Source organism: Phyllobates terribilis, unplaced genomic scaffold, assembly GCF_046119375.1.
Source record: "Phyllobates terribilis strain yellow unplaced genomic scaffold, ASM4611937v1 Scaffold_1__5_contigs__length_1240528914, whole genome shotgun sequence".
NCBI classification, from domain to species: Eukaryota; Metazoa; Chordata; class Amphibia; order Anura; family Dendrobatidae; genus Phyllobates; species Phyllobates terribilis.
In genome coordinates this window covers 36480447-36494907 of record NW_027362761.1, presented here as the reverse complement: position 1 = coordinate 36494907, position 14461 = coordinate 36480447, and the positions used below count along the sequence as shown (strand labels likewise).

General features: G+C 43.3%; 1 long non-coding RNA gene across 1 annotated transcript; it reads left to right on the top strand.

Annotated features, from left to right (window-relative positions):
• Positions 1-1426: 1426 nt before the first annotated feature.
• Positions 1427-12605, top strand: LOC141165716 (uncharacterized). The gene is made up of 3 exons (XR_012251191.1): positions 1427-1514; positions 7823-7947; positions 11624-12605. It is a non-coding gene; the product is annotated as an uncharacterized lncRNA (long non-coding RNA).
• Positions 12606-14461: the final 1856 nt, after the last annotated feature.

Here is a 14461-nt window from a genome sequence, read left to right as displayed (position 1 = left end):
TCAGTTCATGACATCCGGCTTTTTTGTGACTGTAAGGCCATGTTCACACGTTGCAGAAATACTGTGTATTTTTTTTTCAGTAGATGTCCGCACCAAACTACACAATAACAATCTTCTCGCCCTTATTTGATGCATTTTTGGTGAAGTCGCGTTTTTAATGTACTTTTTATAGTACAAAAAAGCTTTGAGTCTGCAGTTCTTTACAGGCTTTTTTTGGAGGTTCCACATAGACGATAACAGAGAAAAAAAAGCACCAAAACCGCAGAGTTCAGCAGTGTCCTTGGGCGCACTGCGGGTGCCTTTTTTGTTAAAGTAGTTTACAGTCAGGACTATTTACATAAAAGGGGTAAAGAAAAAGAGGGGGAGGCATATTATAAATACACAGTAATGTAGAAGCTAACTAAAATAAAAGCAAAATTTAAAGGGATGAAAGATATAGGCAAAATAAAGGGTGCAAAGGGTTAAGGATGAGTAGGGGAAGGAAAAATATGGTTTATTAAGGAAAATGGGAAAAAGAAAAAATTAAAGGGATATAAAGAAAATGAAAAAGATTGGTATGTATAGGATAAGCAAGGGAAAGGGGTTACATACACATAAGATACCTTATATATAAAACATTTAAGAGGTAGGAGGGGAAGAAAAAAGAATGGGAAAGGCAAGGAAAGAAAAGGGAAAGGACGAACACCTGTAAAAAAACAGGTGGAGACAAGCCTATAGAGAAATACTAACTTTTAAATATTGTAAAATACAGTTTGTTGAATTGTAATAGAGGGCGCAGTTTTTATTAAATTGCATCCACTTCGCTTGGACAGTTAAACACAGCAGAATTTTTGTGCAAAAAAAGCAGCAGAAAACACGCAGCATTTACACTACATCTGAATACGGTCTGAATTTATAAGCAAAGTGGACGTGATTCCATGAAATCTCCACCCTCTGTGGTCTGAAGACGCTGCTGAACTGAAAAAAAAAGGCATGAAGAAAAAAATGCCGTTGCATTTTTAAGTGCAAAATTAAAGTTCTTCTGTAGTATTAAAAAAGTGTTAAAAACTCTGCTTCATATCTGACCCAAAATTGCATCAAATAAGCAGGACAATGCATAAAGAAACGCAGCAAACACGCAACAATCAGAGAAGATTGTTATTTCGTTGTGTGGATGCGGACACCTGCAGAAAGAATGCAGCATATACGCTCCGTGGGAACACGGCCTCAGCGTTACAGTTTTATTACATTTTTTAAGGGTTTAGTAGAGAAAAAATATCAATCACACCATTTTTTTTTACGTCATTGAACGATTCCCGTAAATAATCTGATCGCTGTGATGTGCGAGTCGTTGCAATTACAGGGACACCAAATATGTCTGTGTTATGTGCTGATTTGTGATGTTTATTATTTAAGTGTATTTCATTATTATTTTTTAATAATTTTATAGGATGAAAAAAAGAGGAGAAGGAGGATATGGCTGATAGACACGCCGGGATTCTGGACAGCAGAGAGGTGACATCTGGGCCAGAGAGGTAGATCTGAGTGTTATCAGCGTACAGATGGTACTGGAAGCCATGGGACTTTATGAGTTGTCCCAGACCAAGGGTATAGATGGAGAAGAGTAGGGGTCCTAGGACAGAGCCTTGAGGGACTCCAACAGAGAAAGGGCGGGATGAGGAGGTAGTGTGGGAGAGGGAGACGCTAAACGTGGGGTTGGAAAGGTATGAGGAGATCCAGGATAGGGCAAGGTCTTTGACGCCAAAGGAAGAAAGGATCTGTAGTAGGAGGCGGTGGTCAACTGTGTCGAAGGCAGAGGACAGGTCTAGATAGAGAAGTATAAAGAATTGTCTGTTAGCTTTGGCTGTAAGTAAGTCATTAGTAATTTTGGTCAGGGCAGTTTCGATGGAATGGTGGGGACGGAAGATAGATTGTCTGTTGTCGAAGAGAGAGATAGGTGAGAGGTGAGAGGAAAGTTCAGCGTGAACATGTTGCTGAAGGAGTTTGGAGACAAATGGGTACAGTGATAGCTGGACAAAGTGGTTGGGTCGAGTCATGGCTTTTTGAGAATGGGCATGATTGTGGCATGTTTGAAAACAGAGGGGAAGGTACCAGAAGATAGTGATAGGTTGAAGAGATGGGTTAGGAATGGGATGAGTGTGAGGGTGAGGTTGGGGAGGAGGTGGGATGGGATGGGGTCATGTACACAAGTGGTGAGGTGTGATTTGGAGAGGAGACGAGTAAGCTCTCTTTCAGTGATGTTGGAGAGGGAGTTTATGGGGGAAGGGTAAACAACAGGGTTGTGGTGGTCGAACAATAAAGACTTGCCTTGTTTGGTCGTTCTTGTTTTTGAAGTATGTAGCAAAGTCCTCAGCATAGGTGAGGGAGGTTGGAGGGGGCAGTGGAGGGTGGAGGAGGGAGTTTAAAGTGAATAACTGTTTGGGTTTGTAGGATAAGGAAGATACAAGGGTTGTGAAGTAGGCCTGTTTAGCAGAGATGAGGCCTGGTTTGAATGCGAGTGTTGCCTGTTTAAATGCAGTGAAGTCATCTTGTGAATGTGTTTTCTTCCAACGCCGCTTGCAACCCTGGATGCTTGCCAAAGCTTTTTAGTGAGGTTATTATGCCAGGGTTGTCTATTGATTCGTTGCACTCTGCCATGCACGAGAAGGGTGACCGAATCAATAGCTGATGCGAGAGTGGCATTGTAGAAAGCAGTGGCGCTGTCTGTGTCGTGGAGTGAAGATATGGATGCCAGTGGTAGAATAGAGTCAGAGAGTGTGTGTGTGTCTAGATGGGTGAGGTTTCTGCGAGGGTGTGCTAGTTGCTGGACATGGGTGGCAGGTGAGGAGGACAGGGATGAAAACGTGAGTAGATGGTGGTCAGTTAGAGGTTGTGAGGTTAGCTAGGGAGCAGAGTCGGGTGAAGATAACGTCCAATGTATGTCCGTCTGTGTGGGTTTCTGAGGAGGACCACTGAGTGAGTCCAAAAGATGAAGTAAACAACAGGAGTTTGGACTCTGCTGACTGGTGGGTGTCAGTGGGGATGTTGAAGTCACACATGATGATGGTGGAAATGTCAGCAGAGAGAAAGTGGAGAAGCCAGGTGGAGAATTTGTCAATAAAGGCAGTGGCCGGGCCTGGAGATCGGTATATGACGGCCACTTGGAGGTTGGAGGGAGAGTTGATCCGGACAGAGTGGACTTCGAAAGAAGGGAGAATAAGGGAGGGTAGGGGTGGGATTAGGTTCAAGGTGCAGTTGGTAGAAAGGAGAAGACCCACTCCTCCTCCATGTTTGTTACCAGGGCGAGGAGTGTGGGTGAAGTGTAGGCCACCGTAACACAGTGCATCAGGGGAGGCAGTGTCGGAGGGTGTCAGCCATGTTTCGGTGAGGGATTACGAAAGGTAAAAAGGTCATGAGTCACAGAGCGGGCGTTCCAGGGTGCTCCAGAGAGAGGGAGCAGGGGGTTGGGCGTCAAGGGCACGGGTTTTACGTATTAGAGGTTGCGGTAGTTTATATTGGGTTGGGAGCGATAGGAGGGGGAATTAGTGGAAGGTATCAGCTGTGGGGGTCCAGGATTGGAAGATATGTCGCCAGCAGTGAGGAAAAGCAGAGAGAGGGAGAGCAGGTGGGAGAAGGAGAGTGACCGCCATGTTTTTGTGTTTGAGTAGGATAGCTCTGAGGTTGAGAAGTAGGTCTGCAGATGAGGTCAGGTGGGGAGGTAAGAGAGAAGGAGAGAAAACTATTTGGTTAGAGGGTGCTGGAGTTTGAGGTTAGCGAGGAAGAGTCACTTCTGTCATATTTCTACTGCATGCTTAAAGAGCCATAGTTATGGAGAAAGACCAGAGTCATTGACAGACCTGTGTCTCTAAATTTTTAAAGCTTTAAGAACACATGGAATGGGCTAGTGTGAGCAGGAGGGGGGAGCCACAGGGAGACGAGTCACAAAAACAACGGAGGGAATAATTAGGAGACAGAGGCTAGAAATGTATTCAGGAAATAGACGATAGAGACAAGTGTGTGTTAGTATCAAAGAATTGAGGTGATAAACATGCAGATGGGAAGCCACATGCCAGGAGAGACAGTTAGATACAATATGAAAAGGCAATCAGGAAATATGCACAGTGATTGTGATAATGACACAGTATGTGATAATGAATTGGGGTAGGGGGATGGGTGAGAGCACAGTATGTTATAATGAATTGCGGGGTATGTGGCTATACTGAATTGGGGGGTAATTATAGTGAATTGGGGTAAGAATTTATAATGAATTGGGGGTATGTGACTCTTTGGGGGAAAGAGCACAGGGGCTAATTAATTTATATTTTTATTGGATGGGGAAAAGTGACTAATTATAGTTAATGGGGTCAAAGTGGTGGTGTATTTATATTTTGAATGGTGGGTTGCGCAATGGCTAATTAATTATATATTAACGGTGGGTGCATGTCTTTATTCAGCGACGCAGTGTGGGGGATTCTTTTTTCAGGAAACAAATGTGTGTGTATGTGTATATGTGTATATATATATATATATATATATATATATATATATATATATATATATATATATATATATATATATAGTACACACCAAATGTTTGGACACACCTTCTCATTTAAAGATTTTTCTGTATTTTCATGACTATGAAAATTGTACATTCACACTGAAGGCATCAAAACTATGAATTAACACATGTGGAATTATATAGTTAACAAAAAAGTGTGAAACAACTGAAAATATGTCTTATATTCTAGGTTCTTCAAAGTAGCCACCTTTTGCTTTGATGACTCCTTTGCACACTCTTGGCATTCTCTTGATGAGCTCCAAATTTGAGATCTTTGGTTCCAACCACCTTGTCTTTGTGCGGCACAGAAAAGGTGAACGGATGGACTCTACATGCCTGGTTCCCACCGTGAAGCATGGAGGAGGAGGTGTGATGGTGTGGGGGTGCTTTGCTGGTCACACTGTTGGGGATTTATTCAAAATTGAAGGCATACTGAACCAGCATGGCTACCACAGCATCTTGCAGTGGCATGCTATTCCATCCGGTTTGCATTTAGTTGGACTATCATTTATTTTTCAACAGGACAATGACCCCAAGCACACCTCCAGGCTGTGTAAGGGCTATTTGACCAAGAAGGAGAGTGATGGGGTGCTGCGCCAGATGACCTGGCCTCCACAGTCACCAGACCTAAACCCAATCGAGATGGTTTGGGATGAGCTGGACCGCAGAGTGAAGGCAAAAGGGCCAACAAGTGCTAAGCATCTCTGGGAACTCCTTCAAGATTGTTGGAAGACCATTTCCGGTGACTACCTCTTGAAGCTCATCAAGAGAATGCCAAGAGTGTGCAAAGCAGTCATCAAAGCAAAAGGTGGCTACTTTGAAGAACCTAGAATATAAGACATATTTTCAGTTGTTTCACAATTTTTTGTTAAGTATATAATTCCACATGTGTTAATTCATAGTTTTGATGCCTTCAGTGTGAATGTACAATTCTCATAGTCATGAAAATACAGAAAATTCTTTAAATGAGGTGTGTCCAAACTTTTGGTCTGTACTGTGTATGTATGTATATATATATATATATATATATATATATACAGTATATATATATATTGTAGTGCGGCGGTCTTCACACTGTGCGGTAATGAGGCAGTGACCCAGTAAAGTTCAACTTAAATGTCTTTATTTTCCAAAAACTCACAAAGTGAAGGTAAACGGTATCCTTCGGATCGCAGCCGGGTTGTAAGACGGTCCGTCTTCAAAACCCGTTACCGTGGGCGACTGCACCACCGTGTCGCGCTGAGGTGCGCCAGGAGTTTTGCTTTCCTTGGCTCTGTGTTTGCTTCACACAGACCTATGTTGTAGAGCCACCTGCTCTGCAGCTTGCAGGCAAAACACTGACACACCCAAACCTTTGCTGCAGGTTTTTAAAAGGAATCTGTGGCCATGATCCACTTGTAAGACCCGGCTGGAGGGAGTGAACCGCCCCACTGCCACCTGTAGTTGACTCCCAAAATAAAAGCCCATGCTGGGTTTTCTTAAATCCGACTTAGCCAAATAGCTTGACCAAGTTCAAACTTTACTTTTATTCTGCACTGCAACCACAGCTGTGTCTGTGATTGCAATGCACTCCAGCGGGTTCAATATGCCTCTATCCACATCCAAGGAGACACATACCGTCCCTCGCATATGATCCCTCTCACTGCCTCACTATATATATATATACACTGCTCAAAAAAATAAAGGGAACACTCAAATAACACATCCTAGATCTGAATGAATGAAATATTCTCATTGAATACTTTGTTCTGTACAAAGTTGAATGTGCTGACAACAAAATCACACACAAATCATCAATGGAAATCAAATTTATTAACAAATGGAGGCCTGGATTTGGAGTCACCACCAAAATTAAAGTGGAAAAACACACTACAGGGTGATCCAACTTTGATGTAATGTCCTTAAAACAAGTCAAAATGAGGCTCAGTATTGTGTATGGTCTCCACGTGCCTGTATGACCTCCCTACAATGCCTGGGCATGCTCCTGATGAAGTTGCTGATGGTCTCCTGTGGGATCTCCTCCCAGACCTGGACTAAAGCATCCGCCAACTCCTGGACAGTCTGTGGTGCAACGTGACGTTGGAGGATGGAGCGAGACATGATATCCCAGATGTGCTCAATCGAATTCAGGTCTGGGGAACGGACGGGCCAGTCCATAGCTTCAATGCCTTCATCTTGCAGGAACTGCTGACATACTCCAGCCTCATGAGGTCTGGCATTGTCCTGCATTAAGAGGAACCCAGGGCCAACCGCACCAGCATATGGTCTAACAAGGGGTCTGAGGATCTCACCTCAGTACCTAATGGCAGTCAGGCTACCTCTGGAAAGCACATGGAGGGCTCTGCGGCCTTCAAAAGAAATGCCACCCCACACCATTACTGACCCACTGCCAAACCGGTCATGCTGAAGGATGTTGCAGGCAGCAGATCGCTCTCCACGGCGTCTCCAGACTCTGTCACGTCTGTCACATGTGCTCTGTGTGAACCTGCTTTCATCTATGAAGAGCACAGGGCGCCAGTGGCTACTTTGCCAGTCCTGGTGTTCTGTGGCAAATGCTAAGCATCCTGCACGGTGTGGGGCTGTGAGCACAACCCCCATCTGTGGATGTCGGGCCCTAATACCACCCTCATGGAGTCGGTTTCTAACCATTTGTGCAGACACATGCACATTTGTGGCCTGCTGGAGGTCATTTTGCAGGGCTCTGGCAGTGCTCCTCCTGTTCCTCCTTGCACACAGGTGGAGGTAGCGGTCCTGCTGCTGGGTTGTTGCCCTCCTATGGCCCCCTCCACATCTCCTGATGTACTAGCCTGTATCCTGATAGCGCCTCCAGCCTCTGGACACTACGCTGACAGACACAGTAAACCTTCTTGCCACAGCTCGCATTGATGTGCCATCCTGGATGAGCTGCACTATCTTAGAAACTTCTGTGGGTTGTAGAGTCCGTCTCATGCTACCACGAGTGTGAAAGCACAACCAACATTCAAAAGTGACCAAAACATCAGCCAGAAAGCATTGGTACTGAGATGCGGTCTGTGGTCCCCATTTGCAGAATCACTCCTTTATTGAGTGTGTCTTGATGATTGCCAATAACTTCCATCTATTGTCTATTCCATTTGCACAACAGCATGTGAAATTGATTGTCAATCAGTGTTGCTTCCTAAGTGGACAGTTTGATTTCACAGAAGTTTGATTTACTTGGAGTTATATTCTGTTGTTTAAGTGTTCCCTTTATTTTTTTGAGCAGTGTATAATGAGGGATAAATGTGACATTTTTATTTTTAGAAGCGCGATGAACAGTGAGGCAAACTCTGCAGTGGCCACATCACGGCTTTAAGACTTCGAGAAGAAGGTTTGACAAGAAGGAGAAGAAACAAAGAAAATGGCTGTAATCCGAGGAAACATCAGTGGTAAGTTACTGGCTGTAAATATTTATTTTGTATCTGCACCATACAAAGGTTTACACAGTGATCAGTGGCGCTAAAAGACCAACCATGATCATTGTTCTCAGCAGTGCAAGTCCTGTTTACAGAGGACGATGATCTTTTGTGCTGCACAAAAAGTCATTTCACCTGATGAATGAGCATTTTGCTCATTCATGTAGATGATTGGCAGCATGTTTACACTGGAAGGATATATCATAAGAACACTTCTTCACTGATTATCTTTCAGTGTAAATGCAGCTTTATTTGCAGAGAGGATTGGAGTGATACTTTTGTTTGCAAAAGAAACTCCCTTATTATGTAAAGCACCATCATTTAATATATAGAGTTTTCCCTTGTTATGGGCAGCGCTGTATGTAAGGGAACATTTTTTCCCTTCTTCCATAGCATCCCCTTTTGTTATGTATAGCCCCGTCCCTTATTACATCGCATGCCCTATTGTTATGTATAGCCCCGCTTTTATTACATAACATCCTCTCTTGTTATATATAGCCTCGTCCCTTATTACATGGTATCCTCTATTGTTATGTTTAGCGCTGTAAGGGAAAAAAATTGGCGTCTACAGATGTGCACCAGAGCACCTGTGTGTTCATCACGTGACCTGTCACATGACCTCCCAAAAATATGTGGCATGTCATTTGATACATCGGGTGCTGGGGGCTAAACTGCTTGGGACCCAGGCTACCCTTACTCCTGAGCAGGGGTGGATTAAGTGCAGGATTTATCAGGTGACCAATGCTTCTCTTATTATTTTAGCACATAAACCCACCTCTCCCTGACACGTATGTTGCAGAAGTTGGAAAACCTCTTTCACGCCTTTTTATCCAATATGTGGCTCACTGTAATGGTAATCTGTTACCTAGGGGCATTATCAGTTAGTGACAAATGCCCATAGAAATCAATATGGGAAAATGTTTTTAATATCATGTGATTTAAAGTTTTTTTCAAGGATAAAAACAGATCAGATAGTTTTAAAGACATAAACAAAGCATTAGTCACCTTTGCCTAACCCTTGCTTCTCCTGTTCCAACACTGCTTTGGTCAAGTGGGAAATATAAAAGAAAGGTGAACGCAGCCAATCACTGGCCGTAGCCGTCACCCACCTCAGCCAATCACTGGCTTTTTATATAATGTAACGACAGGAATGTTAAACATATTTGTAATATACTTCATTAGGAAAATAGTAAAGAGTATTTTTAGCAAAGCCCTCAGTCTTCAGTCTGTGTGTAATGTGCAGAGGCTTGGAGTTGCCTCTTGTCACTACCGTAGTCCATGTCTATGTAGATTAACTGTGTCCTATCACTGCCCATCATCTGCCTATCTGACTGCTTGCACACAGGCACTTTCCATGTCTATGTAGATTACCTGTATCCTATCACTGCCCATCACCTGCTTATCTGACTGCTTGCACACAGGCACTTTCCATGTCTATGTAGATTACCTCTGTCCTATCACTGCCCATCACCTGCTTATCTGACTGCTTGCACACAGGCACTTTCCATGTCTATGTAGATTACCTGTGTCCTATCACTGCCCATCATCTGCCTATCTGACTGCTTGCACACAGGCACTTTCCATGTCTATGTAGATTACCTGTGTCCTATCACTGCCCATCACCTGCTTATCTGACTGCTTGCACATAGGCACTTTCCATGTCTTTGTAGATTACCTGTGTCCTATCACTGCCCATCACCTGCCTATCTGACTGCTTGCACACAGGCTCTTTCCATGTCTATGTAGATAACCTGTGTCCTATCACTGCCCATCACCTGCCTTTCTGACTGCTTACACATAGGCACTTTCCATGTCTATGTAGATTACCTGTGTCCTATCACTGCCCATCATCTGCCTATCTGACTGCTTGCACACAGGCACTTTGCATGTCTATGTAGATTACCTGTGTCCTATCACTGCCCATCACCTGCGTATCTGACTGCTTGCACATAGGCACTTTCCATGTCTTTGTAGATTACCTATGTCCTATCACTGCCCATCACCTGCCTATCTGACTGCTTGCACACAGGCACTTTCCATGTCTATGTAGATTACCTGTGTCCTATCACTGCCCATCACCTGCCTATCTGACTGCTTACACACAGGCACTTTCCACGTTTATGTAGATTACCTGTGTCCTATCACTGCCCATCATCTGCCTATCTGACTGCTTGCACACAGGCACTTTCCATGTCTATGTAGATAACCTGTGTCATATCACTGCCTATCTGACTGTTTGCACACAGGCACTTTCCATGTCTATGTAGATTACCTGTGTCCTATCACTGCCCATCACCTGCCTATCTGACTGCTTGCACACAGGCACTTTCCATGTCTATGTAGATTACCTGTGTCCTATCACTGCCCATCACCTGCCTATCTGACTGCTTACACACAGGCACTTTCCACGTTTATGTAGATTACCTGTGTCCTATCACTGCCCATCATCTGCCTATCTGACTGCTTGCACACAGGCACTTTCCATGTCTATGTAGATAACCTGTGTCCTATCACTGCCCATCACCTGCCTATCTGACTGCTTGCACACAGGCACTTTCCATGTCTATGTAGATTACCTGTGTCCTATCACTGCCCATCATCTGCCTATCTGACTGCTTGCACACAGGCACTTTCCATGTCTATGTAGATTACCTGTGTCCTATCACTGCCCATCATCTGCCTATCTGACTGCTTGCACACAGGCACTTTGCATGTCTATGTAGATTACCTGTGTCCTATCACTGCCCATCACCTGCGTATCTGACTGCTTGCACATAGGCACTTTCCATGTCTTTGTAGATTACCTATGTCCTATCACTGCCCATCACCTGCCTATCTGACTGCTTGCACACAGGCACTTTCCATGTCTATGTAGATTACCTGTGTCCTATCACTGCCCATCACCTGCCTATCTGACTGCTTACACACAGGCACTTTCCACGTTTATGTAGATTACCTGTGTCCTATCACTGCCCATCATCTGCCTATCTGACTGCTTGCACACAGGCACTTTCCATGTCTATGTAGATAACCTGTGTCCTATCACTGCCTATCTGACTGTTTGCACACAGGCACTTTCCATGTCTATGTAGATTACCTGTGTCCTATCACTGCCCATCACCTGCCTATCTGACTGCTTGCACACAGGCACTTTCCATGTCTATGTAGATTACCTGTGTCCTATCACTGCCCATCACCTGCCTATCTGACTGCTTACACACAGGCACTTTCCACGTTTATGTAGATTACCTGTGTCCTATCACTGCCCATCATCTGCCTATCTGACTGCTTGCACACAGGCACTTTCCATGTCTATGTAGATAACCTGTGTCCTATCACTGCCCATCACCTGCCTATCTGACTGCTTACACACAGGCACTTTTTAAGTCTATGTGGCGACCAAAAGTTTGGGATTTTTTTTCAAAGTGTGATTACTTCTGTCTGGTTGTTGTGATGCCATTTTCCTGGTGATTTTAGTAAACTGGAAGCAAATGGTTGTTGACACAAAAATTGTGTTTGACATTGCTTTATATATACCGTTTATGTGTTAGTTTTCAACATTTGCTGGGCCAAATGTTTTGCATATTTTCTCATGGGTAGTTGAATTTTGGCTAAAATTTTATTTTACTTTTTATGTTTGTGTTTTTAGGTTAAAACATGGCAAAGACAAAGCTAAATTTATCACCAGATGTCAGGAATCTTATTATTCTGATAGTGAAGTCAGGCAAAAGCCAAAAAGAGGCAGCTATGGAATTCAACTGTTCTCAGAGGCAAGTGTCACATATATTAAAGAAAGAAAAAGAAGGTTATGAAACAGCTGACAAACCTAGAAGTGGATGACCACAGAAAACTTCCTCCAAAGTTGATCACATTATTAAGAAAAAGTCGGTATCTGATGTCCATAAAAGTGCTGTACAGATTTCGCACCAAATGAACGGAGAATATGGGGTCAACGTGAGTCACCAAACTGTGGTGCGACGGCTAAGAGCAGTAGGGTTGAATGCATGAGTTTTAGTCAAGAAGCTTTTCATCTCTGCAAAGAACTGGAAGGTCCGACTTGAGTTTCCTAAAGAACACAGTCAACGGAAAGAGACAGATGTTGTGGTCGGATGAATCCAAGTTCAGTCTGTTTGGTAGTGATGGCAAGCACTATACATACCGCCCAACAATAAAACGTAGTGATATAAGGTTCTAAACACCTACAGTGAAACATGGTGGTGGCAATGTCATGGTTGGGGGCTGCTTTTCTGCATCTGCCATTGGTCCTCTGCATAGAATTGATAGAAATATGAATGATATCATGTACAAGGATATACTGGAAAATGTAATGCTGCCACATTGTAATGCCAAAGTAGGCAGAGGATGGAAATTCCAGCAAGACAATGATCCTAAGCACACATACATTTTAGTCAAAAATTGGTTAGCAAAGAAAAATGTTCACCTGTTATATTGGCCAAGCCAATCGCATGATTTAAATGCTATAGAGCACCTTTGGGATGATTAAGGGCTATGAGTTGGGGCCCGTACCCATAGCAATAAAGATGAATTATTTGCAAATGGAATGGATCAAGATCCCTCAAGATTTCTTGAATACCCTAGTGGCTTCAATGCCCTGGTGTGGTGCAGTAATTAAAGCCAGAGGTTATGCTACAAAATACTAAGTTATAGCATTGTAAACAATAAATTAATCTCTATTGGTGTGATTGATAAATAGTATATGCAAAACTTTTGACAGTCAGTTTTCTTTAATTAAATGACCATACCAATATTCAAAACCATTTTGGTTAAAATTAAGGTATTGCATGATGACAACTTTATGCACTTTCAATTCATCACCAGGAAAATGGCATCACAACAACCAGACAGAAATAATCACACTTTTTAAAAAAATGCAAAACTTTTGGTCGCCACTGTAGATTACCTGTGTTCTATCATTGCCCATCACCTGCCTATCTGACCACTTACACACTTATATCCTGACTTTCCATGTCACGATACTGTTATCTGATAACCCGTGACCAGGGGCTCCAACCCTGTCCCTAACGCTAGGGGCGCCCTAGTTATCCCTGCTCCCCAAGATACTGTTGATGGTGAAGATGCTGGGGCCACGTACCTTGCTGTTCTCCTGAATCAGCCCTTATCTGTTCCCTCCCCAACCCAGGGAAGTGGGGAGGAATAGTGTATGTAAATACACAAACCAGACTAACAAGGAAGGACGTACAGGTATAAATGAAAATACCAATCATACAAATATACACTCACAGACAACAGAGAGGAACAGAGAGGGTAGAAAAGGAAGGAAAACCAAATTGGCGAGGATGAGAATTTGCACACAGCCGAAACACCAAGCAACAATCACAGATCAACACTCTAAACGCTTCTACCAACAACCGACACTTCCACACCATGCAGTAGCAAGACTTAACACTGGCAATCCAGATTACCAGAGGCGAGTATATATAAATAAATGAATAAAAATAAAAATGAAAATTCCAAACATACAAAATATGCACTCACAGACAGAGGGAAAACACCAAAGGGATCAGGAAAGTAAACAAAAATAGAAGGGGAAGGGACTATGCACACAGTCAAAACACAAAGCATCAGTCACAGAAAAACTTTCCTTAAACGCTTCTACTGAACACCGAACCCTCCACTCCTCACCAGACAGTACAAGACTTAACACTGGCTGTCAAGGATTTATCACAATATCACAGCCCAGGAAGGTCACTCAAAACCACTCGCTTCGATCTCTGGAGCGAACATCTCTTCTGCCCCCTATCGTTCGGACAATTACACGATTGGTCGGCGATTAATGGAGGAGGCCGCAGGCTGTTTGCACTAACAGGCCGGTTATCGGAAAACTAATAGTGAGCGTATGGTATATATACTTGTGGATTCCAAAACATGGAATATGTGTATATATACCCGTACGATCACCACTAACTCCACAATAACCCCAGACTACTCGCTGCCACTACCAATCGTTTATACAGACCGATTGGACACCTGATAGGTAGCGTATGGCTTCGAGACGCGGTTACAGAACAAAAGGAACAGAACTACACTGCTCAAAAAAATAAAGGGAACACTTAAACAACAGAATATAACTCCAAGTAAATTAAACTTCTGTGAAATCAAACTGTCCACTTAGGAAGCAACACTGATTGACAATTAATTTCACATGCTGTTGTGTAAATGGAATAGACAATAGATGGAAATTATTGGCAATTACCAAGACACACTCAATAAAGGAGTGGTTCTGCAGGTGGGGACCACAAACCATATCTCAGTACCAATGCTTTCTGGCTGATGTTTTGGTCACTTTTGAATGTTGGTTGTGCTTTCACACTCGTGGTAGCATGAGACGGACTCTACAACCCACAGAAATTTCTAAGATAGTGCAGCTCATCCAGGATGGCACATCAATGCGAGCTGTGGCAAGAAAGTTTGCTGTGTCTGTCAGCATATTGTCCAGAGGCTGGAG